This window comes from Lonchura striata, chromosome 1A (genome assembly GCF_050655825.1).
Source record: "Lonchura striata isolate lonStrDom1 chromosome 1A, ASM5065582v1, whole genome shotgun sequence".
Classification (NCBI taxonomy): Eukaryota; Metazoa; Chordata; class Aves; order Passeriformes; family Estrildidae; genus Lonchura; species Lonchura striata.
The window spans coordinates 56,538,807-56,566,486 of record NC_140741.1 but is presented as its reverse complement, the minus strand read 5'-3'; the positions used below and the strand labels follow the sequence as shown (position 1 = coordinate 56,566,486).

The window sequence follows — 27,680 nt, the reverse complement described above, 5'->3', positions numbered from 1 at the left end:
GAAACTTAGAAAGCTGTTTTTAATGCCCTGTGCTGATGTATCTAAAGGAATTACCCATAGCAATTACTTTTGATGCTACATGGCCTGAGGCCTCCTCTGTGCAGAGGACAGACGTAGACAGTCTGTGGCCTGAAGGTCTTACCAGATAAGGGTTTGCTGGAGCTGGTGAAATTCCCAGCACAGCTACAATAGTTGGTTGTGCTGCTGTCCTCAGAGTGGCTTAACTGGGTACATGACTGTCCTGTCCCAGAGGAGCCACATTTCTCTGCAGCCGTGCCCCTCACCTGCACAGAGCTGGCCAGCGGAGCAAGAAAGGGATGTAACACCAGGATGAACACAAAAGGAGGGTGGGATCTCTGTGCTGCAATGGGGTTGGACAGACTTTTTAGGTTTGGTTTCATCAGTATCAGAGAAGCTGTGGTTTGGCTAGGAGGGTTGATAAGTTAGTGAGATGCAACTCCTGAAAGCACTGAAGACAAGACATGGGACCGGGTGGGGAGAAGGCAATGAGAAGGGCAAGGGAGGATGTAACTGAGGTGAAGAGAATGCAGCCATAAGTCAAATGTGCTTTGTGCAAACAGAAAATTGGTAAACACTAGGCTCTTGCAGTTTCAAGACAGTAGGAGCCTATTTTCCTAAATATTGTGATGAGTTTTTTAAACAAGAAACTATCTTTTCTAACTATTTTCTCTCAAATAAGCTTTGAACTGACCAGGTAGAGATAGATACAGCCCCATTGTTGGCAGTATCAGGAAGGGCAAAATTTATCAGAACACTGATCCAAGAGGTGTTGGGACACTCCTGTGAGTTTCTGGCTTCATTGCAAGGCAGGGAGAAAGGCAAGGCAGAATGGAGGAGAAGCTGGAAAAGAAGCTTTGTAAAGCTGTGAAGGTCCAAGAGCACATCTGTGAACATGGCAAGTAGAATTAGGATTTTGCAGAATTGGCAGATGAGTAGCAGACTAAGAAAATAAAAAATGCCAATGTATTCCAATTAGGGCTGGCTAGATTCACAGATAGGAGCTTTTGCTGCTCTTAATATCTTGCTGCTCTGTTAAAATTACTATTTTGCTGCTCTATTAATAGCCAAATAACTGCAACTCAACTGAGATGCAGTTATTTGGCTATTAGGTTATTTGCCTGCTCTGGGAAGATACTTCTTCACATGGCTGCATTCCTGGTTTGCTGAGATATGTGCTTGGGTATCTACAGGGCTACTCAGCTGGAGCACCTTCATGTTATAGTAGGCAGCCTAATCTGTACTAACAATAGACAACAATTTAAAGTAGATCCCATTATCCTACAGCATCATTAGCTTTGTCTCTAGTGGTTGTGCAGAAAGATGAGAGAAGGGATTAAGTGGTTAGTTAATTAGGACTCCTTACTTCTTCAGCTGATCTCAGGCCACTTATGTTTTTGCCTTGGACTGGAGATGACTAAAGGTCATCTAGCAGTATATGGTAAGCAAAAGAAATGGTTTATAACTGGAGACAACTAATGCCTGATTCCTCCTTTATTTTATAAACATTGCTAGGTTAGAAGTACCAGAGAGTAATAGGAGAGAGAACATGAGATACGATCTAATTTCATCCAGCCTACAGAATCCCATCCACTGCTTCATGGACTTCTCATTGCTTGAGAGTAAACAAGCAAGGTATATTTTAGCTTGGTACATTGTGAAGCATCATACACCAATACAGACAATGTTGTATTCCACACTTAGAACTCCCTGTTGCTTGCTTGAATTCAGAAAGCAAAACTGGTGCTCATTTCAAAATTCTCACTTCATGTTTTCAAATATATCCAGTATGCTTCCTTATAAACTGTAGCAATGTAAATTCATATAACTTGCACTTGGCTGCCTACATAGAGTTACAGCATTAGTAAGTGTGCTACACTTTCTGGCACAGGGTAAGACAAAAGCATCTATATATGCATTGATTTCCACAGCCTTATCTTTTAAACACCTTATGTTCAACATATGTGAAATGATTAAGAAGTATTCTGTGGTGCCCTCCTGTCTGCCACATTTTGTCACACTCAGAGATAAAACAAAACCAAACCAAACCAGAAAACCTCAGGGCATTTTAGAAGAGCCACATGAGTAATATCCTGGACCTTTTATCCATTTCATGAAAGGCATTAGTGACTGATAATGGTAGCCTGTCAGATAATACCAGAGCCAAAAACTAATCTCAACTTCTTAGCTACCTGCTAACCATTTACTGCAACAGTTCCTAGAGTTTGAATGCTTGAAAAAATTAAACAGAGAGAGAGACATTATTCTGTCACCTTGTTAAAATACAGCTATGGTGATGCTGTTCAAAAGTGTTTACAGTGCCACAATGGAAACACAGGTAGTGTAATGTCACAGTACTAAAGAGAGCCATCTATCTTAATAACATCCATCAAAAATAGTTTTGTAAGAGTGGCATTCTTTTAAAATTAATTTCCAAGGTTTTTTATCTGAATGAAATTAAGTGGAACATAGGACACACAATTATTTTAAAGCTGAGATATTCCTAGTTAAATTTTGTGGTAACTTTCTTAGCGATGTCTTGTTGTTACATTATTTCCATAGGTACCAGAATGTATTACCAGAGAATCTGAAAATGGAAACCAAAAGGGATGCCATCATGTTATTATTCTCATAGTACTTTCTGCTGCTTATTATCTTCCTGAGTTTTGTCCTGTATTTCCCTTTTACATCTCTTTCCATTGGTCTGCTCTTCAACCCCCAAGCATCATGCAGCAAATTGTGAATAATTTCCCTTAAATATTTAATCACATTCTCTAAACTTTTATCAAAAAACCCCCCAAAACCAAAACCACTTTTCAACTGGAGGAAAACAGATGCCAGCAAACAGCAGGGATATATAAATCCTTGCATCTTCATCCCCTCCATATAACTGGTGGAGAGGTTCCTGTTTTGGCTATATTGCCAGTATATTTACCCACCTGACACCACAGAAAGTCTGAGCAAGAACAGTAGTGGTTTTCCCATTATACATAACCAAACAGAGAGGATGGGAAAGTTCCTGAAGTCATAGTCATAACACAAAGGGAAGAATGGATGCAGTTTATGCTAACCAAGATTTATTTAATATTTAAGCAGATCTTTTCCCCTTAGGGAATTATGATGCTATTTAATGTGTATTTCTGGACATTTAACACATTGTTGCAATCACTTTCAGATGACTTAAACATATGCACACTTATTATTGTTTATTCTTTCTGTCATCTCATACATTTTCATTCAGCTGCTCTTTATTTTGAACCCTCTTTGATGTATCTTGATTTAGGTCTTGCCAAACTGAGAAGTCTTAATCAAGAGAAGAAATACTTCAAAAAGATTTTCTGGCATTAGGTCTTTTTTCCCCTTCTCTCTCTTCTTTGCTTCCTTTTTTTTTTTTTTTTCCCTCTTTTAGTAGGAGAGAGGAAAGAGGGAGGAGAGGATTAAAATATGGACCTTGCTTTTCACAGATGTAATCATACAAAATATTTCACTGCTGCTTCCCAAATTTCTCTAAAGTATGCTTCTAAATTTTTTTCTTTTTAATGAAGCTCATCACACAGTTCATGTCATGTGGGTTAGAAATTATCTTGTTGTTAGGTACCACTACCTCCTGCAGGGATCTGAAACTTCCAGAATGATGTATCATTGCACCAAACTGTGATGTACCTTTTGTTAGACACCCAGACTAGTAGTTTTATTAATTTTGGCAAATACAGCAGTAGCTGCAGAAACAGTAACTGTGCTCACTCTCTGATAGTTACTCTGCCCTGGACAGGTTCAGTCCTGTAAAATCTCCTATTCTGGCTTTTGATGCCTGGCAAGCAGAGGGAAGGCATTTAGGGGAGTGAAATATCTTCAGGATAACACAAAGATTAATGCAAACTGAATATTAAGTTGGAAATAGTCATGATATTTATGATGGATTCTGGTTAGTTTCTGGCTAAGGCTGCATAACCTCATTGTCTGTGTGGTACTGCTTGGGCCAGAATTTCTGTCCTAGCAGTTTTACCTTCTTTTTCCAATTCAAATAGTTTCTGATCTCTGTGAAAAACAGTGATCATATCTGAAGAAAAATATTTTCATATTTGGTTTCAACTTGATAAATAATCCTTAACAAATGGACTTAGAAACAGCCTTTTCAGCTCTCTGTTAGTCAAAAAATTCAAATAAATGGTGCTCCCCTTCCAATTGGAATGAAATCTGATTGTCCACCAGGTTACCCGCAGTCAATTCACATTTACTTTTCTTGTACTGAGTTATTTTTTGTTAGAAAATTCACTTAATTCATATAGTGCTGGCACTGTTTTAAGCTACTTTCATTTAAAGTGAGAGACACCTGCATCACAGAAATCTCCCTCTGAGGTACTCACCTGTAGCCCTGTTTGCAGTTAATGGAGCATTGCTGACAGATGTGGGATGTGTTTTGTCTCTTCTAGAGATGTCTGAAGTAGATAAAATGAATTATTCTTTAGGACTGCTTATTTTTCTCTCTGGTCAAGGAGGAGTCTATAGAGCATTTCATACATAGAGCATTTCAGGCAGTCTAATACAGATGAAAGAATTTCACACTATGGTGCCACAGATCCAAAGTTCCCAGTGTAATAAAATGGTGATAAACAAGATTTCAGGTGTGATCTTATGATGTGATCACAGAATGAATAACAAAATGTTTAAAATTGGAATACCACACTCAACTGAGAGTTTATCTGAGTCAGCCACCACTTCTGATATTGTTCTGGACATCCACAAAGAAAATAAAGACTGGAACTGGAGCAATACTGTCTTTTTCTGGATACGGAGCTAAGGAGAAATTTTACCCCAAAGACAGATTTCTGCACTGGGATGAAGTTTCCCTCAGCTTTGTGAGTGTTGTGCACCAGAAATTCAGTCTTGCTCTGTGTCATATGTCTAGAGAGGAATTAGACTCAGTGTATTAGAGCCTTCATGGTTTTGGGATTATGTGACTTTGTGTTTTCTATTAGTGTCATCTTCTCAGGTCATCTTTATACCACATCACCTTCTCCTAGCCTGAAGTGTTATCACTCCCATATTTCTTTGTGAGATTTTAATCTCTCTTATTGATTTCTTGGATGTGTTTACAGTTTTCACCTTTTTGATACATTTCATTTCCCATGAATGTTCCAAACTTCTTTCTGAATTGTTCAGTTAATACCTGGCTCGACATTTTCTCCAGTACCCACAGTTTACTTTCTAGCATATTTAAAAAAAACCACAGTCACATAATTTAATGATTTCCTTTTACCTTCTTGCTTGTGGCTCTAGTTTTCCCCTGCTTTCAGTGTATCTACCCTCCTTTTTCTTATGTTATAGTTATATATATAGTTTTCTACATTATTTTGAAATTTAAACATTCTCTCTTTTCATTATAATTTTTGGCTGCAAACCTGCTGGTGTCTATTTGATACTGCAGTGCCACTTCATGTGGATACTCTGTGTCACCATGTTCTCACATTTTAGTGTCATGAGGCAGAAGGGCATAAAAAACCCAAAATCTTCACTTAAAGTCTCTGGTATATCTCAGATATATAAATTGATATGATATATTACTTAAATGTCATTAAAGCTGTCTGTTTTGCAGTATTACTAGTAACAGTTAGTCATGAATGGACTATTGATCCTTCATGCTTTAAGGTTTGAATTAGAGGGAATCAGGTGTTTGGGATTAAATATATGTGAATATCCTGCAGAATCAGAGACAAGGATTTGTCCTTCATTTCTATTCCCATTAATCTAGTCCAGCTGAAAGTTTACAAAGTATGTGCTGCACAGAGAAAAAGATCTATAAAAGGAATCATATCTATTATGTCCTTGAGTAAAAGAATTAGTAAGGTATTTTGAAACTGGTTTATTTTTGACGGTGTAGATTTCCATAATCTTTTACCGCTCAATAACCTTTTACTGTTTTACAGTTTCATCTTAAAAATCTGCCCTTAGGAAACCCCAGGCAAGCCAGTATTCCTGAAGCAACTTTTCTTGTAATCATATAATTTCAAATGAATGCTCTTAGGGTAAGGTAATTCAGAAGGTGATTTTAACCCAGCACAGGAAGCCACATCCTACCTAAGGATCTCTTTGAAGGAGTCTAGTCAGGCTTGTAGTCGGCATGCAGTGCTGGGGCAGGCTTGGTACAAATTCAGTGATCAAAGTCGGGCTGAACTGACCAGATTTTTCCCCATGACTGGGAATGTTTAACATGAGGATAGTATCACATCCTTGTGACAACCATATCCTATCCCTTTGCTGAGCCCTAATGTTTCCACTTCAACATTTGCCTCTGCCACTCCTCTAGATGCAGGTTAGATAAGTAGTTACCCTTTGGTGTAGTTCCAAAACCCTCTTTCAAAACACTATATATATGTGGACCAAAAAAAAAAAAAAAATTAGATAGTATAAGCTTGATAAGCAAATTCCCCAAACCTAACCTTGTAAATGGTTAATGCAAAAATAAAGTAATGATTCTTAGGCAAACCATGCTGAGTATCTTCATATAGAACAACTGGCCACTAAATTTCTGTGGTCAGCTTCTGGATTCTGTCCTGTACTATTCAATTGTTTTGCTTTTAACAATTAAGAATGGCAGAAAAGCAGCACCATTCAATATTTTGTTTAAGAATTTATTTTCTGAGTTCTGAACCATATCACATTGTACAAACATTGAAGATTGAATTATACAATGGAAAGTATGGTCAAAAGCAAGCTATCTAAAAAATATTACTCAAGGAATCATGATTTTTCATCCCATATATTTGATGAGTACACAGCCGTAAGAATTAATGACTCCAGCACTTACAGGGACTTAATGGATTTCTTTAGTTGTTCACACCCAAGTTATTGGCAAACTGTGCAAATTATGTAAAAAATTATCTGATTCAGTTCTAGGCACTAATCATACACCTGAGCAATGGGCAATTTAAGTAAAATTTCTACTTCAGGAAAGCAACAAAATTCACTACTCTTATTAATCTTGATATGTTAATTTTATAAAGAAGAATGGCTTATGCATTTAAAAATTATACTTGAAAATTTTCCAGTAGCATATTCTCCTGTAAGGAAATGCTGTTACAATGACAGCAAAATCTTGGATTAAGACATATCCATACTTATAGAAAACAGAATAAAAAATGGAGTAATTTAGATTTTTTTTTTAAATTAAAATAACACTTTAAAACCAGTACATAGCCTTATGAATCATAACATTACAGCAAGGAAAAAAAAAAAGACAGAACAAAAGATTATGGCTTTAGGAAACGTTCCAATTACACGTGACAAGTTTTCTATAACATTATCTTTAATGAAAATTCAAAATTTTCATTTTTTAAATTTCAGAACTGAAACATAGTACACCCCATAGAAATCTATTGCTCAGTTTTGATCATTTGCAATACCTTGCCTTCATGGGTGTTGCTCTATTCACCAAAGTCCAGCTGCAACTGTTGCCCTTACAACTAACAACTGTGTTGTGTTTTGGCAAACTGATTTTCTCTAAGTTTTCACACTTTTCACAAAGTTGTACGCTCACTGGTTCTAGTCAAACCCAAAAGGCACATTTCTTCTGTACTTCAAACTGAAAATACTGGCTGCATCTATGTGTCACTGAAAAAGAGAGGAAATGTTTCATGGGTAATGAATTCTCATGAGATTGCCATAATGTTAAATCATGTGTTTTACTTCTCTGGGGCAGGGATCTCTGCTAGATTGCACCAGTACTGGGGGCATCCCACAGCTACTGGAATAGTACAAGAGTAGTAGCAACAATGTTCATTGCTGCTCCTGCTAGAAGTAATAGATGAGGATACTGTTAGCAGAACTGGAAAAAATTAGTACAGGAAGCATGCAAGCTGGTGTGAGAAAATTTCCTGACAAGTGCGAAACTGCAAGTTATGGAATATTTCTCTAAGGGAAGTGGTAGCACCTTCATTGCTTAAGATGCAAGAAGATGTAGAATGAGACAGGACAAGATACTAAATATTAAACTGTAGGAAAAATTTAGATAAAGGGACTTAAAAATGTATTAAATCTTTCTATTGCTAAATTTTTCATAAGAAAAATATAGAAGAGCATTAAAATCTATATAATTATTTTCCATGCATTCTTGCAAATAAGACATATATTCCTCCATGCCTCCCTGAAGTCACCTGCCCTGGCCCACACACCTTAATGAGTGTGGTCATAACCCACTAACTGCTGCTTCTGTGCTGCCAGTATTCATGGCGTTTCAAAGTGGGAAATACATGCTGAAACACCTCTGTATTTAAGAGAATGATAGATTAATTCAGTTTATATATGTATAACAGGTGTAAGTTAAATAACCACATTCAAAATTTTCTGTGTTTGCAGAATTCATGTGACTGTTAGGGTACAAAATGTCCCAGATTGCATTTACAGACCATATCACCTGGGGTCAGTCTAGGCAAGGCTATCCTAAATTTTCTCAGCAGATTGGAATGAATTTTACTCTCTCCTTCCTGTGTCTGGGATGACCAGCTCAGGCTTAGAGGATAGTTAGTGGAACAAGATCTGGGAAATCCAGCAGCGATCAAGGAAGCTGGTCTAGGGAAGTTACAGCAAAGTAAGAGACCTGAAAATAGCTAGAATGTGTCTATATATTTCCAGTAGTCTGGGTTTGGGATGTGTCCAGGGAGGAAAAGGAAACCAATGATCTGGTGTAAGTGGACACTGCTTCTGCCTGTCCCTCAGGAGCAGCAGGCTGGAGAGTGCCAGTGAGAGCTTCCAGAGCAGTCAGTCTTCTGGCTGGAGAAGCAAAAGAAGGAAGGTTGCTACCCTAAGAAATCTGTTTTCCTTTGGCCTAAACCTAGTCCACCTACTGCTGCTGTGGCCTACAACATAGCCCTAAATCTAGAATGGCCTGCCCACCTAGTGGTGACCTGGCATCATTTCACATGGTGAAATGGTGTAGCAAAAAACTGGCAGCATATCCCAGCACTTCAATATGGAATACAGTATAAAAATGGCAGAATAGCAGACTACTCAGATACAAAATCCATAGTGATTACTGAGTACTAAAACCTTTTCCTTGGAATAAAATTATCTGACATAATGCAGTCAAAATGAAAATATTTACCTCTTAGGGAAGGATCTGATAAGAATGCACATTTGAATTTTATTGTATTCTGATTGCTGATTTGCAGAGAACAGTTGTACTCCACCCTGCAGTACCATATACAAGGAAATAGCAGCTTTAATGAACAATGAGGAATGTCCTTTGTGACCTTGTTCTGTAGAGCCTTGTTTAAAAGTATACAAGATTGTTGAATTATAACAGATTAATCTTCATGGATCTCTCAAATTTCTACTTCCAAATTCTACAAATGTAGTGTAAAGTGTAGTCTCCTTATTCGTGCAAAGAGAATTTCAGCTCAAATTCTTCTATAGGAATTAAATATTTATTATCAATTTATTATTACATTTGATCTCAGTCAAACACAGCTGGGTGAGGTCTATCCCATAGTTATTAGAAAAACATACATAATGAAAAAGTAAGGTCCATTGGTCTCATATTTTCAGGGTAACCATTTTTCATTACTTAATGCCTTTAAGTACTGAGCTTCAAAGGCCATTACTGCTGTAAATATTCAAATCCTAACTAGTTTTCATACAAAGATGGGCAGAGATCTGGAAGTGAAATGAGGTTGCTTACTCTCCTAGGAAAATGTGTTGTTCAAAAGAGCCAGTTTTCAGGAGCTGGCCGGTGAGGCCCTCTTTACTGCCTGACCATTTCACTGAGCAAAGGCAGTAGATCCAAATCAGTGGCATTCCATTTTCTCATATACGCTTGGTAGCTTTATTCAGCTTTCCTCATCTACCTATGTTTGCTAGTCTGGTTTTCACTTTAGTTTCTGAAAGTATTGGATAGAATATATGACCAGAGATTTAGGAGGCTTGAAAATGTCTTTTAGAGTCATGAATATCAGTGCTCCCATATATCTCTTCTGGCCTTATATATTATGTTTCTTATAAATGCTTTTATGGAGGCGGTGCCCCTTCTCGTGTACTCTCATCTGCCTCTGACCTATTTGACACACTTCAGTAAAGGATTTGATCTCAGTAAAGTACTGAGATATTGCTGCTGGAGGCGACAGATATTTTATGAGTTCTAAATTCAGGAATATTATCACCAGGCAATGTACTAAACCAGAAAGCAGCCATTAAGCTTTCTATCACTTAATGCAGTGTTTGAAGTCATATGCTGATATCCCTGGAATGGTGTCAGATTAAATCTCCTGGACCCTGAGTCACTGGTCTATTTTATTGGACAGCTTCTCTACAGCTATTAGTGTGTTTCATGTGCAGTGCTTGGTGTTCTGCATCCTGCTGCCTACATCAGGCTGTTGACTCTCAGCAATTTTGTGTTTGTGACCTAATGGTTTATTTTTAGGTCTGCTTGCACTACTGTAGTGATCTCTCTGACTTTTCTTGGAATCTATTTAGCTCCTAAAATACTACTGACCAATCAGTAACTCCTTGCTTTCATGGCAAACTTTTGTTGAATTCACTTAAATGATAAATTTTATAAATCTGAAGCTTTATAGTGAACATTGATGACCTCTGAGCATACATGGCTATATATATATATATATATATATATATATATATATATATATATATATATATATATATATATACATATTGCCTTATACTCTATGTTATGAAGCATTTACTCACCTTTTCATTAGAAAAAGTTTTAATGCTTTTATTGTTTATGACAGGTCTTGAATTGGGAAGGGAGAGGGCCTTGAGCTAGAGATGTGTCTTTTCTTGCTCCCATGCAATTCCAGAGAAGTTTAGCAGAGCCATGAGCTTCTAGAAATCACTGTGTCTTGTCTCATACTTATGTTCTTCAGAGAAATGTCAGTATCCAACACACAAGAAGTGCACATAAACATTTTAAATGACTGGGTTAAAAATTACCACCAAAGGAAAAGCAGCAGAAGCAACAGCTGCCTGGAAACCAAAGGCTGACAGCCTCAGGAAGATAACTAGAAACAGACCATCTTATGAAAATAATTTTTCTGCCCCTCAGAAACCCAGCTGAAAAGATTCAACATTGGCTACAACAGTCTGTTCCTATAGTTTGAGACAGTAACTTCCCAGTTTTTGCTAAGTGCATAGGACAGTGAAGATATCTGCAATGTTTTAGGGATTACACTGGTGTGATCCTGTCTGTCTGAATTTTGTATTCATGGTGATCTGCAGCCCAGACAGGGTCTAGACAGTAATCCAGCCTGCCTGCTCCCCTTGACTGGCTGTCCCTGTAGGCAGCCCATTGCCAGGTATCTGCCTCTTTTTTGGTACTTAATTGTGTCTGTCCCCATGTGCTGTGAAATGGAAGTCAATCTTCCTGCATATGCTCTGCTGTGATCCTGGTGTAAATATGGATGGGCACACAAAACTTTCCTAAGATCCCAGAGGAAGTCTGAACAAGATGAAGTGTGGTCAGCAGTATAACAAACCTCACTCGCCTCAGGAAGTCATGGCAGTCCGCATTTTTGTATGATGAATAGTTATTAGCATAAAACTAAGATCACTTTTGTGTGTTTTTCAGCTGGCTGCAGGACTCCTGCCCATCTGGCTTCATAGTGGCTCAGATGAAAAGAAGAAATGAAAATCTCTACACAGAGGTGTGGGAAAAATTGCCTTATCATGGTGTTTATGAAACTAAACAGCGGCATGGGTGTAAGGGGTAAGTAGCACATCCTTCTCTGCACCTTTCAGTGGCCCCCTGCAGAAGTGAAGTAGGCAGCTAAATAGAGGCATTTGCCACATTCCTACCAGTCCACATATGATTTGGTGAATGCTGTCCTTCATATATGCCTCAATAAGATGGACCAAATATCCTACAGCAGGCCTCCAAAGGCATCTCGCTCTCTTTGCTGATTGAATATGGAACTTAATCCAGTTTCCTGAAGGTGGTTTGGATGGTATGCCTCATTTCACTTTTGGGATGTAATTGTTCCTGCCAAGATTAACTTGAAGCAAAGGGAACTGCAAGTACTGTCAAGGAGGAAGTGAGACAATGGCATGGAGATAAGGCATCTTTGGGTATAAGGTCAAAAATTAAACAATGGTCAAGCAATTGACCAGGAGAATGCTAATTTTAGGTGCCAAGCAGGGCTGCATAGTCCATTTGCTAAGGCTAAGGATCAAACTGAAACATTAATCGATTCAGTTTAGAAAGTCTGAAGTGAGATAAAGGTAGAGCTTGGGTGGCTGCATCTTCATACAGTACAGGTGATCAAAAGACAACAGTGTGTCCACAACCATGCTGCCCCAAGGGAAATGAGAAATAACAAAATGAAGAGAAGTACTAAGCTTCCACCTTTTGTTTTTGTTCCTGCTTACTGTGGCCTTAGAACTATTAATCAATTTCTTTGAGAATTAATCAATTTCTGTGAGAAACCGAGTTGTTTAAATCTGCAGCCTGTGGTCACATCTGTGGGCAGTGTTTTCTGAAAGGGGCAAAGGATCTGTGATGTGGAGAGGAGCAGTAAATTCCCAGGTCACTGGTGGAAGCAGGGGTTTGTTTAGTTTGTGGGATTTCTGTTGAGAGAGCATGCCCATCCCATCTGGCTTGTGAGCAGGGTGGAGGACTGTGTAGGTCCCAGCAAGTCAGTGCTGCATGTGGAGGCCAGGGAGGAGGGCATGTGAGTCTGGGGAGTTTTTGGTGTGGCAGAGGAGTGGCTCCAATTCCCATATTTTCTCCATGTGCTAGTCTGCTGCTGGCTGGGACAACGAAAGGAACATTTCTGATTTGTGGCAAGCACAGCTGGCCCTGCCACATCAGTCAGGCAGAAAAAAGGGGAAGATTTCATCAAAGATTGTAATATATTCACCCAGAGATCCAGTCTAAAGTGCTGGTTGCCACAGTTAAAGATGTGAAGGAAGCTTAGCCTGTCATCTCTCAAGGATGTGCACAGAAGGAAGGGAAAGGCAGAGTTCACCCTGAGGCCAGGATACCCAGTGACACCCTTAGTCCTATAGATGAAGTGACTGAGGACTCTTTTTAGGGTTGAAAAATATGAGTGCATCTCTGATGGCAGTATACATTGAGAAGAGGAGATTATTGCATACAGTACAGTTTATTCCTCCTTTTAATTGATCAGAACAGAAAAATTCAAGAAATTGTATTAAGGCAGCTCTGTTAACAGGGAATTCATTCAAGATTGCAAACAGAGGAAATGAGAACCTAGGAAATGTCAAAACAATCACTTCCTCTGAAGCTGTAATCAATCCCTTCCTTGCATGTTCACGTTGTGATACAGTTCTTCAGCTGCATAGCAGTATGGTCTTTGTCTACAGGATTCGCTGCACAGCACAATCAATACAATGCATAAGAGCTATTAACAAACAAAAAAAGAGATAAGTGTAAAAATGCATTCCAGCAGAGCTGGTTGGTTTCTATCCAAACAATCAGTACTAGTCTCAAAATAAAAATATCTTCATCCATCAAGAAACCCTTGGGATTAAAAAATCCACCTAGTTAAACAGAAAAATAAAATGTAAATATGTCCACAAAGTCTTGTTGCTGAAATATGTATCACTTTGCTAAATAAAACTGACACGCTGTGATACTGGAGAAGTGATTAAGAGCCTGAAGTGTATTCTTCCAGTGGAAAAAGCTATGTAGAAAAGAAAAGAAAAGAAAAGAAAAGAAAAGAAAAGAAAAGAAAAGAAAAGAAAAGAAAAGAAAAGAAAAGAAAAGAAAAGAAAAGGACTTTCAATTCATTTGGCCCTATTCATGGTTTATGTGACAAATAACTACAGGCTCAGATGTTCCAGAACTGCAGACTTTTTAAGTCACCTTTAGCATTTCTTGTATTCTATAAGGTTGCCTCTAAAGTGCCCTAACTCAGAGTTTTTTAACATGTGCCCAAGGGAGTATTTGTGGGTTCATTGGTCACATCCTATGGCTGCCTTTGCCAGTTGCTGAGGTAGTTTACAAGAAGTATAAATACTGTCCAAATATCATTTCTCCTTGTAAACAATTTCAAATGAAAGGGGTCAAGGCTGACATCATCAGGTGCTGAAGCTGTGAATAGAGGCAGAGTACAGTTCAAGAGGCACCCTGTCTATCAGTGTGGGACTCTGACCATCAAAGTCCTTAACACTTTTTGCCTAGGTCTGTATAGCTGTATCCAAGAGAAATTTCTACCCCCGTGGCCACCTTCTGTACGAGATTAAAACTTAGGTATGCTTTCATATTTCTCCTCATTCTTCTCTTCTCCCCATTTCCTCCTACACAATCTTCTCCCTGCAGCAAGGAAGCAGGGCTGGGCAGCAGGTGTAGAACAGCAGGGCTGTGGCCAAGGACAGCTGTGCACCACGGTGGCCCCACTAAGGGCAGAGACAGCACGGCCCCTGCAGCAGCAATTCATCCACAGGATCTGTCCTCCCTGCAAAAGTGAAAGGGGGAGTTTCCTCAAGGGAAAGAACAAAACTTATTTTCCTCCAGGAAAATAGACAGACAGGTAGATTCCTGTAGCCAGTCTGAAAAGATGTTGCCAAGAAAAGCAAAAGCACCCATGTGAATACCTCTCTCAGCAAGGCAAAAGGCACTAATTTGCAAAAAGATATTATTTTCTCTGTGACATCGTATTTTTTTTTTTTTTTGCCTTCCCAGATGATCTTTTTTCCTCAAATACGACCTTGCCAGGAGATAGAAATCACATTTTCCAGCCATCTTCTTTCCATCCATAGCTTCAAGTATTTCTGGCTGAGGCTCTGAGGTGTGTTATCAGGTGGATATGAAGTCCCTGTGAAGCCCAAGAAGAGCTCAGCTCTGCTAGAGAACTTCAAAAAGACCCAGTATTCAGTGATCTCTCCAATTGACAGACTGGAGAGAGAGAAATGGTGAGAATAGCAGGCAGTCTACTGGACTGTAACCCCTTGTCTCACATGCTGCTGTGCAGCATGTCCTGCAGCCATCCTCCCGCATCCTGGGTCTCACCATGCCTCTCCTTTTCCATGGGACATGCTGGTTTTACTCTGGCCTTGCACTGTCTCACTCTGTAACCTGTAGAAAACAACTCTCCCTTTTTGCTGGGTTAGGATGCTGCAATGGCTCAGAAATGATAGCGCCATGGGAAGGGAAACCAGAGTCAAGAGGAATGGGGGGATGTTCTTGGAATGGCACAAGTCACTGCTAACATGCCACCAGAGACAATGTGGCTGAAATTATTTGGCGCATCCTAAAGCAACAGCTCTGCTCATCCATGCTGCCCCTCTCTATGTCCTTCTCTCTCTTTCCTCCCTGCTATCACAGCTACAAGACCAAATCTTCTGCTCCTCAGCTTCACCTCTTGTTTCACTCCATGCAAACCAGTTCAATCCAGCAGAATGTTCTACACCTAACTTGTTTTATAACCATAGGAAAGTTGTTTCATGGTCTATATTTTTCTTGAAAATTGATGCTTTGTTTAATGTATTTTTAAGATCTACTGAGTATTTTTGTCACTTTTTATTATTTTAAACCTTCACACTTTTTAAACATATAATGTAAAAACTAAAACTCACTGTTGGATGAGATCTAATACAAGATCTTCAGGACTGGCCCAGAAATTCTTCCTGTTGCTCAGCTCTTATCTTGGCAACCTCTTTTGGACCACAATGGGACCTGAGTATTTGTCTTTTCCCTAACCTTAAACTTAACTCTAATGCTAACTGCAGCCAAGACCTGAGCTTTGCATAAGGACCTCCAGCCTTGGCCCTTTCTCTGCCCAAACTTTCCATAGGCATGTCTTTTGTAGGTCCCTGCTCAAACTGGACCCTTAGGCTTTGTCTCACAGATTGCATTAGCTGTAACCCTGAAAGTGACAATGCTTTACTCAACATCACTCATCCCATCAACAAAATGAATAGGGGAAAATTACTTTTGGTGCCCAGACTTACTTGTAGCAGCTTCTTGCAACTCCACATCAACTATATCACAAAACTAACACCAGAGAAACCTAGCTGTAGCTAAAACAAGCAAAAAAATATTTTCCCTAGGCCTCTCCTTTGCAGCCATACTCGGATTTTTGGAGTTAGGGGAATAAAAAGCCTATTAATCCAGTTAAGTACTGAAAAGGGGTTTCCAAGAGCGAGTTTGTGCACCAGAGATATACTTCCCTGAGAAGTCTGATCATTCCTTGGGGTAGATTTATTATCAAGGTTAACACGGATGCAAAGCCAAGGCATCCAGTTGTGGTGAGGCTGTAAATGGCCTGCAGAGACAAGATTTGGGAAATGAAAAGAATTTTCCACTGACCCCTTGTTCACTTGGCCAGAGCTGGAGATCCTTCAGTAATGCCCAATCCACCCCTAGGATTAGAGTTGAGGCAGCAGAGAAACAAAGCATAGGAGTCCAGCTGTGGGCAGTAGTCCAAAGACTGTTAATGGAGACCTAGGGCTGCAAGAGGAATTTCCTCAAAAGAAGTTTTTCATCCAGGCCACAGCTGTCCTTTGTTGTCACATTTTCCTAGGACTTCTTCTTGTAGGATATCATGTTTATTTCCATGAAAACACTTGCTGAGAACTATGAAGAGCAGACGTGTCATGATGCCTCGTTATGTGCAAACTGAAAACAAAATTGCAAACCATCCTATAGAAAATGCTCTCCAGTTGGAAAATAAAAGTTGAAAAGAAATTTCCTGTAACATTATGGAATACAAACTATGTATTAAAGGGGCCTTTTGAATTTGAAATCAAGTATGTAAGAGGTAACAGAACATAAGACTCATAACACAGGAGCTAGTGTGAAAGACCTTCTTAATGACTTGTAAGAGAGGAATGGAAGGAGTATGAGGTTCCAATTGCAATCTTGAGCACAGCAAATAATTTAAAAGTAAGCAGTGACTTTGTGGGAGTCATCTATGAATACACATGCTGGTGGTAATTCAAGAAAATCCCCAGAATATGAAATTGAAGGAAGCAAGCCTAGTCTAAAAGCACCTATCCCAGCTCAGAGTGAACTGTAGAAATAAATAACATAACTGGTAATTTTTTACTGCTTCTGTAAAAACCCTACATCTAAGAATTGAAAAGAAACTTACTCAGAATTGAGAATTTCTCAGATTTTTGGAACTTAAAGTTTCAAATCCTCTGAAATCCAGATTTTGTGTTCTGGACCCAGTTAGGTTGGTTAGTTTTGTCTTCAGATTCATAATGCCTGATGAATACACTGAAAAAGAACCTTCTTTCTCTAATATATTTTTCTGAGGACAATCTTGATATCAGTTAGTTCTTCCTTTACGCTGATAAAATTAGCTAACATCTCGTAGGGGCTTCATAAGCGTGGCAATGTTTTCCTAATGTAGCTGAAGCAGGAGCCATGTGCATCTCACTGCTGTAACAGTGCTATTCACATTCTGTAAATGTACCCCAAACTGAATTGCTCTCTATTGTTGTACTGTAGCAATGAAGAGATGATGGTGTTTTTCTATCATTTCTATTTTCTGTTAGGATCTCTATTGTGTGCAGCTGCAGCAAGCTGCAGCCCCCCTTTTCAGCCCTGAGTGTCATTTGCCTTCTCTGCATTACATATTAAGAGGGGACAGAAATTCAAAGGGGGGATGAGCACCAGCTCACGTGGCAGCCCATGTGTACAAAGAGATGGCAACCTGGATACAGAGCAGCATCCTAACCAGCTTCCCCAGCAACAGGAGGTCATAAACAAAAGACTTGGATCATGTGATGAAGCTGATTAGGGTGTCACACAGAAAACAAACAAGGAAAGTTTTTGTGGAGTGTGGAATGGTATTCAGTAGTCTGTTAGGGTGACCAGAAAGAACTAGATTTTATTCAGTAGTATTTGAAAAAGGAAAATGTCTGTGTATGTGTATTGACCTGAGTGTTCTAGAGCATAAATCAGGAGCAAAGGGACAAGGGCAGAGGAAGGCTCTAGGACTCCTTTGAGAAATGGTGAAGCTGGGGCAGAGACATAGGCACAGGAATATCCAAGGGGTGATTAAAATTGAATTGTTTTGCTAAACAGCAGCTCTGATCTTCAAGTGGTGAACTCATTTAGCTTTATACATCTCAAATCTCTCTTGTGTCTTTCCAACAAGGCTATACAAATTTCATGTCCACTCAATTTTTAACTGGACTACAGCAGATAGACCTAGATAATTTTTATTTCTTGCTTAGTTTTTAGGCATTAGGGTAATGTGTTTCCTTCAGAGAGGCAGGTGCATCATCTGAGCACCACTCTTATTCACTGTGGATGCTGTGTTATAAATTTCCAGCCTTGGGTTGTGGCAAACCAAAGACTGCAGTTTTTCTTTTCAGCCAGCCTGCAAATCTGGTTTGTTGTTCTTACGCAGCTGACCTGAAGCATGAAGTGCTGCTCTCCAGGTCTCATCTGTACCTAGATGAAAAGAGGCCTGTCTCTCCTCCCCTCACTTTCCACTTCACTTTCAGCAATCCCAAACAAACTTCTAGTGTAATAAATAATTTCAAATCTGTTGTCTCAGAGAAAAAAAAAAAAAAAGAACAAAATTCAGAAATGCTCCTTACGCAGACTCACTAATTTTCCTATCCAGTGAAGAACTTCTTTTGAGAGCCAAATGGATTAAGTGCTCTTTGGTCTTTTTCTCCTGTTGGTCTAAGTGACATAGCATCTTCCTTTATATATAGCAATGGATTGACGCATATCTAGGATTAACAGGAATAGGTTAGCTTTAATTCCAAAAGTAAACAATAGACTTGTTTATCAGCACTAAAGACTGAAAGCCATTCACTGTTCTTCGTGGTATTAAGCCTTTACCACGTCAAGCACTAATGATTTTGAACAGGGCAAACAGTTTTCCCTTGCACAGTAGGCACTGTGAGCTGCTCTATCTGGTCTCCACTGCAACTAACATTGAAATAATGGCGTGTAACATTTTCGTCACAGAGGGAAGATATGCAGTAGATTTTCAGAAAGATATTTCTGGTGTGGAGATGAATTATTTATGTATTTTAACTGTAGATCTGTCTAATAATTCTGTCATTAAATGCTATTTCACCCTCTCCTTCTGTCCTATACCAAAACGGCAAGCCCCCTGAAATTAAATTGCTATTTTTAAATTCTAGAGCATTAGTTTATTTATACTTTCACATGTCTTTTAATAAAGTGTGTTAAAAACCCTGAAATTGTCTTCACAGTTTGATCAAAATGTGTATTTAACATACAATCTGTCTCATTAATGGCAGAACACTGAACTTTAACATCAAGAGGTACACATGTATATGTATTCTACCCAGAAAAATCCTTGAAATTGTCTTCAAACTTGGAGCCTATTTCCCCACATTCAATGCTGTGTTAAGTCACAGCACCTGCCCTTTGTGTTCCTGTCGTATACTTCAAATATATATGGATGCTGAGTAGCTAGGAAGATGTACTCACAACTGATATGCAAGCATTAACAAGCTAAGAAAATTCAACTATTTCTGAATATGCTGCTTAATTCTCCATCAGTTTTAATGTTATAACACTACATCCGAGGTCATAAAATTGTTACAAATAGCTGCAATTAAGAATTTACATTTTCTAAACTGAAAGTATAGTCCTAAAATTCCTTATAAATCTATGCAATGTGCAGCTTTTCTTAACCTTATCTTGTCAATCAGTTTCCACACCTACATCTGGTTGCCACTATTATATCTCTGATAGTGCATTATTTACTTGCAATACAGCAACAGAAACTTTTTCAATTAGAAATGTTGTTTCATGTACAGGCTACTAGATTTTTCATAGTTACTTTGCCAATGCTAGCAGTGGCATGCATTGCTTTCCTTGTTAAAGGAATATCACTATAAATTGAAAAATAAATGAGTAAAAAGATAAAGTAAATATTGTATTTATGGAGATAATATGATCTGGGGTATCTAGAAATGTCTCTAACCATACACACACACACACACACACACACACACACACACACACGCACGCACACACACACACATTACTTGTGTGTGGAATATCAAATGACAAATTGTGAAATTCTAAGTATAATTTCTTTGTCTTTTCATTTGGTTTTGTGGTAGTGCAGACTAGTGCTTTATCTCCACACTCCTATGCCTGTTCAATATCTGGCATGCACAGCTGTTCCTGTGCTTCTCATGTATGTGCTTTCCTTATTTTGACCCATTTTACATGAGTGGTGAGGGAAAAGTGAGTGGCATATTTGTATATATGCATTTGAAATACATGGCTTCCTCTGTGTGTGTATGTGAGTGCATGTATGGCTGTGTGTAATGGCTAAGAGCAGAGATCATACATGCAACCATGTAATTGAACATTAGGAATTAATATCTACTTCTGGCTTTATTTTTTTTCAGACAAGGTGTTTGGGCATATTGTGTTTAGAATGGACTCACCTGGCATTAATTTTCTGCAGCTAATTCTCTTCAGTTTCTCATTTAAATGTACCCCATTTGCTGTGACCTCTCTTACATAATAATGTACAGCAGAGCCCCACAACATGTCCCCATGATGCCAGTATTATCTGAACTTTACATGACTACCTGTCTTAAATTTTACCAGCCTTTTCCCTGGCTGAAATGGATTTAATGGTATATTCCTTATATACTTATATACTGTTTCACAGTAATTGCAGATGTGTTCCATAGCGCAGTTTTAAATGCAATATGCCAGACAACTGTTGTTTCCTATTAATCATCTTAGCTGAAATAATAGAAGCACTTTAAATTTTGTATGCCAACTGTTCTTTTAAAAGATAAATATATTCTGTGCTTGTCTGTTGCTTTTAGTATTGTGACTATTAGAGACTTTGGGTCATCTTACAGAAATGCTACTGTTTTGCAGAACATAATGAGACATGTTATTTGCCATGGATTGCAAGGAAATTAAAAGGAAACATAAGTCACCCAGGTATGCTCTGACTCTGAAAATGAAGCATAATGCTTGATGGCAGCTGATGGCAGAACTGCTTATTTAAAGTAAAATGTTTTAAAATTAATTTTATTTTTAGCTGTGCTCATCTTATTTATTTAGGAAATGGTAAAAGGGGGAATTTTGCTTATTAAAAAAATAGTTTTCCAAAATTTTAGGTTTGTATTATGACTCATCATGTTAATGACAACTGGGGCATTATACACACTTTGGGGTAGAGCCACTTGAATTTAAAGTATTTAAGTCTGTGCTCTCACTATTGTTGTGGGATCTTTCAGAAATATAAAAGGCAAAGAGAGAGAGCCCATTGATTCAAAGAATAGCTATCTTCTTGCTTTGGACACAGAAATGGAAAACTGCTAGCTCTGAGAAAAATAACTACAATTAACTGCATAACTAATATTTTGTCTAAGATTAGTATTTCTGGAGGAAAAATGTGCAGAGCCTTTTGGTGTCTCTGAATTTCTGATGGCAGCTCTTTTATGGCCCAGCAGCTGGCTGCCTTTTTTAGAGATGTCATGGATGCTAGAGATTCGGCTTAATCCCTGTTCGAAGTTTTCTTCCCAATCAAAGACTGAATAGGTATTGTGCTTCCTACCTTACTAAATGGTTGCTGAGATTATCCTCTGTCACTTGCTGCTTATTATCACTGTATCCCCAAAGAACTATCCTCTCTGATGCAGTGCTTTTTAGAAGTGTTATTTCATCATTGAAAAGATGGATTCCAAATGAAAAGGTACTCTCCACAGAAATAACATTTCATCTCAGGAAGATAAAAGGAGCTGCCTGTGGCTAGGTCTGGATTGTGCTACTTTTCTTGCACTTCCCTATTGATTTTTGAGCTTCAGGCCTTCCTTTGGCTTAAAATGGGGGATAATGTGAATTCATAGAGTCTGCAACCATAGAAAGAACTGAGACAGTCTGAGATGAAGACCTATTTTTGGGGTAAAAGATGATATCTAGAGAGAATCAGGGGCCAGAGAGGAAGGAAAAAACAGGATGAAGAGCAAAACAGAAGGAAGGAATGTGAGCTCAAGCCTTAAAGGACTTGCTCAAGTTGTGGTTGTACATGGCAAGCCTCTGTCCTATCCCACTGAAGCAATGCTATGAACAATCTGCCTTCTTGCCAGTTTATAGCAACAACAATTTGGACTCTCAGATTCCAACAAAACTGTTTTGGCTTCTGTCTAGTCTGAGAAAAAATATCCTCCTGCAGTCAGACTTTTCAGGCACACACTGTTCATAGGGTTAAAAAGTGTTTTGACCTTGTAGCAGCTCTGAGTCAACATGCAGAGCAAGGGAACTTCTGTGAAAGAAAGATGGACATAAAAACTCACAAGCTCATTAACTGGAACAGTTAATGAGCAATTGAACAAATGCTCAGCTGTTATGCACCCCTTCATTCACCTCTGCCCTGAGCTATGAATGCCCTAAACTGCAGTGAAGCCACCTCCCTTATCAGTGCAGTCGCACCTAGCCTGGGCTGCCAAATGGAACCAGGTAGGTCATCCTACTTTGTTCTACTGTAGTCCATTTAGTCCCTGTGGAAAAAAAAAAATCTGCTACTGAGAAATGACTTCTCTGCAATACTGTAAATAGCAAAAGCCACTTAAGACCTATTGGCAATATTTTGCTTTCCTTGAGACACAGCATGTCCCCCAGCCTTCCTGTCTCCCACCATCTTCCAAGTGATGTTCACATCTGGCACAGTTAGGGTGACTTAGTTGTGTCTCTGGTGGGTTTATGAGGATTAGATTGTGTAAAAAGCATGCAGAAAGGTCTTTTTACTGGAAAAAAATGTTGGCAATAAAGAACCCAATGCTTTCTGCTGGCTAGGTCTCCTGAGCTGCCTGGCTGCTACTTCTCAAAGCTCCCTAATGTGCCCAACTTCTGAAGCTGACACATTCCTGATCTCTGAATTGATGGTTCCCCAACTACTTGGCTCATATCTCTGTTGATTTCACAGCAACTGGCAGTCTGGATGATTGAAATTTTTTCCCAAACCATTTTTTGAAAATTCCTTTTGTCAAAAATTTGGCATTTTTTAATGACGAAAGGGTTTTCCATTACGCCATCCACATGCAAGATTTCTCTTGCTAAATAGGACATTTCTGACTAAGGGAAGAACGTGCTTCCATTGTAGTGCACAGTGCACTGGGGACGTGTGCCGGGTCTCTCATGCCTCTGAGCTGATGTGTGAAAATGTGGAGCTGAAGCAAGGATTCTCACAGTTTTAGTTTTGACAATTCTACAATTACAGTCAAATATAGCTTTTACAGAGAAATTAATGACAGCCCTTTATTTAACGTACGTGTGCCCTATTGGTTTTCTCACTGCAGGTTAGCACAAAGGAGCTGTGACACAAGCATGAAATAGTCCATTGTACCAGGGCCTGTGCAACTCCAAGAAGAATATAGTCTGGGAAAACCAGGAAGCAGCATAAAGGCTTGAGGTCTGTTAGTCTGATGCTGAGAAGTTGGTGTTTCTTGACATCTCCTTTTACTTCATAGGAATTGTTACTAAAATGGTACAAATTAGAGACATCTCAGAAATACTTTAATCACTATTAAGTCCTAGATCTCCTCAACTAGGTAACTGCAAGATTTTTTTTCCCATTTGATGATCTAAATCAGCATTAAAAATATATAAGACAGACTCCATAAACTGAGAAACAAAACCAGGTGTAAATTAAAGAATGGGATAATTTAAAGCAAGAGATCTCTCTTAAAAACACACAGAGATGTTCAAAAATATTATCACTTTTGACAATCCTCATTATAAAGCAGTTCTAGGCTGGGTTGAATCCTGACTGGATTTCATGCTATAAAATACAAATATGAAGTGAGTCTTTACACAAGGAGTTTGGAATAGAAGTTTAAAATACTTCACCAAATAAAGACAGGCAGGAGGATTAATGGGGTGTCTTACTGATTTTGATCAGTAACGCACAGAGATCTTATCTCACACACCTACTAAACAGCTCAGAAAGGAAAGAGGGAGATTTGAGGGCCTAACTTGGAAGGGTAGCAGAGGAAAGGCGTGTTTACTAACTGAGGAGGACAGCATTTGCGTCACAACCTTTATTCAATTCAATATTTCTTACTGTTCCGTGCCTAGCCGTAAGCCTTATGCTCTGGTGATCACTCAAGCTCTGTTCTGAATTCTTAAAACAGTTCCTGACATAGTTTTGGCTCATACCAATTCCTCTGGCAATTCCTGAGCACAGGAGTCAAGCTAGGCCAGGAACTAGTCCCAGAAACCATGGAGAAGTCCATGCTCTTTTGGAAGCTGAGAATGGACAGATGCACCCCATGCAGTGAGTGGTCCTGGGAGCACTAAATAGCCTCTCTTCACAACACAGCTCACTGTAACTGGCTCCAGTTACACTTGGACAAGGACCAGTGCTCTCTGTATTAGATCTCAGTGTGTCTGAGATCTAATACAATCTCTAAGCAAAGGACTCCTGTTAAGGCTCACTGCCTGTGAAATGCTGCTTTGAGGGACAGACTTTCTATCACATCGATAGTCTATGGCTGAAAAAGAGACAGAATTCAATTCTCCTGCCTCTTCAGTGTAAATTCTCACTTTATTTTGATTTCTTTCCCTTATAATTGACTGGAGAGCAGATGCAAAAATTATCTCAACTGAAAAAGAAGACATAGGTGTTTTTCTGTTCTCCCTGGATAATTTAATTGATGATTCTCACAAATACAACACGTGAAAGTGCAGGGGATCAGAGACCTTCTCATCTTACCCTTTTCTAATTGTTACCAGTTCTCTTTGCACTGACTTTAGGGCCTTAATCAATTGACTATAGAGTCAGTCCCTACTTGCTTGTTCTCTTGCCTGTACAATTCTTAAATTTTTTCTTGTATGTTGGCTTATTTTAACAGAGGCTTCAGAAAATGAATTGCAGAACAGCTCTCTTTTGAACTGAGGTGAGTTGCTCAGGGGTTAGAATATTTCCTGCAAGATAAGATTTGTGAATTCAAAGTGCCTTTGAAGTGCTACAACTATTTCATAGGTGTTGCTTTTTCCAAAAGCATGAGCATTCCCATAATCACCAGATACTAGTTGTGAGAAGAATTTTTCTGCTGGGCTATAAACCATACACCAGGGTAGTAAAGCTGAATTTGTGTGTGATACAGGTTTTAGACTTTTTAGGCACATAGTATTTTGTGTCATAAAACCAGAGAAAAAATTAGGTAGGAAGGTAATCCTCTAGTCCATCTCCCCACTCAGGGCAGGGCCAACTTAGTTAGTTAGGTCAGCTTGCTCAAGGCCTTGTAGAGGTGGGTACTCTAGATCTCAAAGAAAGGAGAACCTGCTATTCTCATGGCCCCTCATCCAGTGCTCCACTACCCTTATTGAAATGTCCCTTTCTGAAGTGTGTGATCATTCACTGCATTTTGTTCTTATATTGTGCACCTCTGAGAATTGCCCTCTATGATCCCTTTTAGGCAGTGGAGGACAGTTCTCTTTATGCCTTTTTTCTCCAGCTAAATAGTTTCAGTTCCTTTACCTCCAGTCTTCTACACTTTAGAGCCATTGAGCCATTATTTTCTCTTTGGCCCTCCAGAGAACTCTCTCTGGTTTGCCTTGTACAAAAGAGTCCCAAACCATACAGAATATTCCAGATACAAGCTCATGAGTGATAAGTAAAAGGAAATAAACACAGTTATTCCATCTCAAGTGGACATTGTGCTTGCTTTTACTCAGCATCATGGCCTTCTGCCCAGTTCATTTCTCCAGACTTTGGCTACTTTTGAATGGAGACCCTGCCTTCCAGAATGTCAGGAGCTTCCTCCAGTTTGGTGCCATCCATGAAGGTGCTAAAGGTGCCTTTCTTCACACCACTCAGGTGGCTGTTAGATATACTGCCCCAGAACTGAATCACAGAACACCCTCATCACTGGCCCCAGCTGTGCTTTGCACCATTGAGTACAATCCTTCAAGCACAACAGTCCAGCAGCTCTTCCCACCAGCCTTGTGCTCCATCCATCTCCTCAGCTCTGAGGACACTGTGAGATAATATGTCCAAAGCCTCATGGAAATCAAGGTAAATTTACTGTTCTCCCCTTATCAAGTCTTTCATCACACGTGGCAATCAGGCTGAACAAACACATTTTTCCTTTGGTAATTCTGTGCAGATTGTTTCCAATCATTTATTACCCTTCATGCACCAGGGAAATGCTTCTACGAGCTGTTACTTATCATGCATCCACCTTCTGCAAAAAAACCCCCACCAAACTTCCTTGGAAACAACAGCAACTTGTTTCCAGCATCAGAGGCAGTGATTTTATTGTGTTAAAATGTTAACATAATTAAATTTCCACACATGCATTGAGGAGAATAACAATGTTGGGTATTTATTTTCAATCTTGATGGTTGTGTGTAATGCACAGTATTAAAAGGGTTACTAAGCAGGCTTTGTGCTGTTTCTCATTAGGATGAATTCAGCATTCAGCTTTCAGGCTTAAAGGCTTTCTCATATCATATGTATACTGCCACATATGTAATTTGTTGGGTAGGACTGGTTACATTGTGGAGATGGCATAAAAATTCCTAACAATCTTTCCTGCACATAATAGCTTTCCAGAAGACAGAACATAATGCTGCCCATGCACGTTAAATCTTTGGATGAGCTAATATGAAATACTTCTGCTGTTCTAATTTCCTCTTGTGTGTATTTTTTCCTGGCTCAGACTCAGTGACCTAATTCTTTTTTTCATTCTGTTCAGAGTTTTTGATTTTTTCCAAGCTACTCATATTGGATTCTTCTCCAGTGGAAACTGTTTTGTATTAGTATATTATTTCTATTTTGTATTGCATAGTTGCACTGACTGCCCTGTTGCTCCTCTGTCTCCAGATCTGAAGGTGGATACTAATGTATCGTGGTACCTCCCAAAAATGGTGACCAGGACATCCTAGTGGATGTAGTTCTTGTTCTCTAGTGAATTATTCCAAGTCCTCAGGAAGATCTTGTAGCATTTACATTGAAAATATAACATTTAAAAAGTAGCACCTAAAAGAAAGTTTGCTTTCCTAGTCTCTTGATTGGAAAGATGAACCAGTCAGTGTTTATCTATCTTGCTGTTGAAAGCTACATGAAGATTTGTTCAAAACCCTTTTTCACAAGTTCTGTATGGTTCTATATTTAACTAAACAAAACACACAAACTAAAGGCTCCTTCATTTTCACAATTGTGAAATCCTCATGCTAGTATATACATGTCTCCCAGCTAGACTGAGACATGCTTAGGCTGGTTCAAAGGCATGTAGAGAGCAGACCCAGCAGTTTCCCTGTCTTTGATTCTGACTCAAGTGCACATTTTTCATTCCAGTGCATAGAGGAGGTTGACAAAAGGACACCCTTCACCCTTGCTTTTTTTTTTTCTGTTTCACTTAGTAGCATTTCTAGACATTTATATATTTTTTGTGTTGTGTTTCTCAGTAGTTAGTATGTTGTGGTTCCTTAGGGCTACCTTAATAAATATCTGCTTTCAGACTCAGACTTTTTATTGTAAGGGGATTTTGTGCATTTGCAAAATAAACTCCATGGCACCACTCATAGGCTTAGTATAGTAAACATGACATAGATTGTTTTAAACAATCTTCTTGTCTTGACATGAATTGGTATGAACACTGTAATCACTGTTTATCTGGTGAGAGACAGGATCATTCCAGTCAAGAAATAAAAACACCCAAAATTATGAACATGAGTTTGGAACTTTAGCCTAGGAATTAAATGCATC

The 27,680-nt window shown here is 38.9% G+C and overlaps 1 protein-coding gene across 1 annotated transcript in view; it reads left to right on the top strand.

The window, feature by feature from the left end:
- EEA1 (early endosome antigen 1) overlaps positions 1–27,680 on the top strand; it is a 334,518-nt gene that overhangs the window by 280,948 nt on the left and 25,890 nt on the right. The window contains exon 32 of the transcript XR_014952308.1: positions 11,600–11,737. The gene's annotated coding sequence lies outside the window, so the exon portion shown is untranslated. The remainder of the gene's footprint in view (positions 1–11,599; positions 11,738–27,680) is intronic.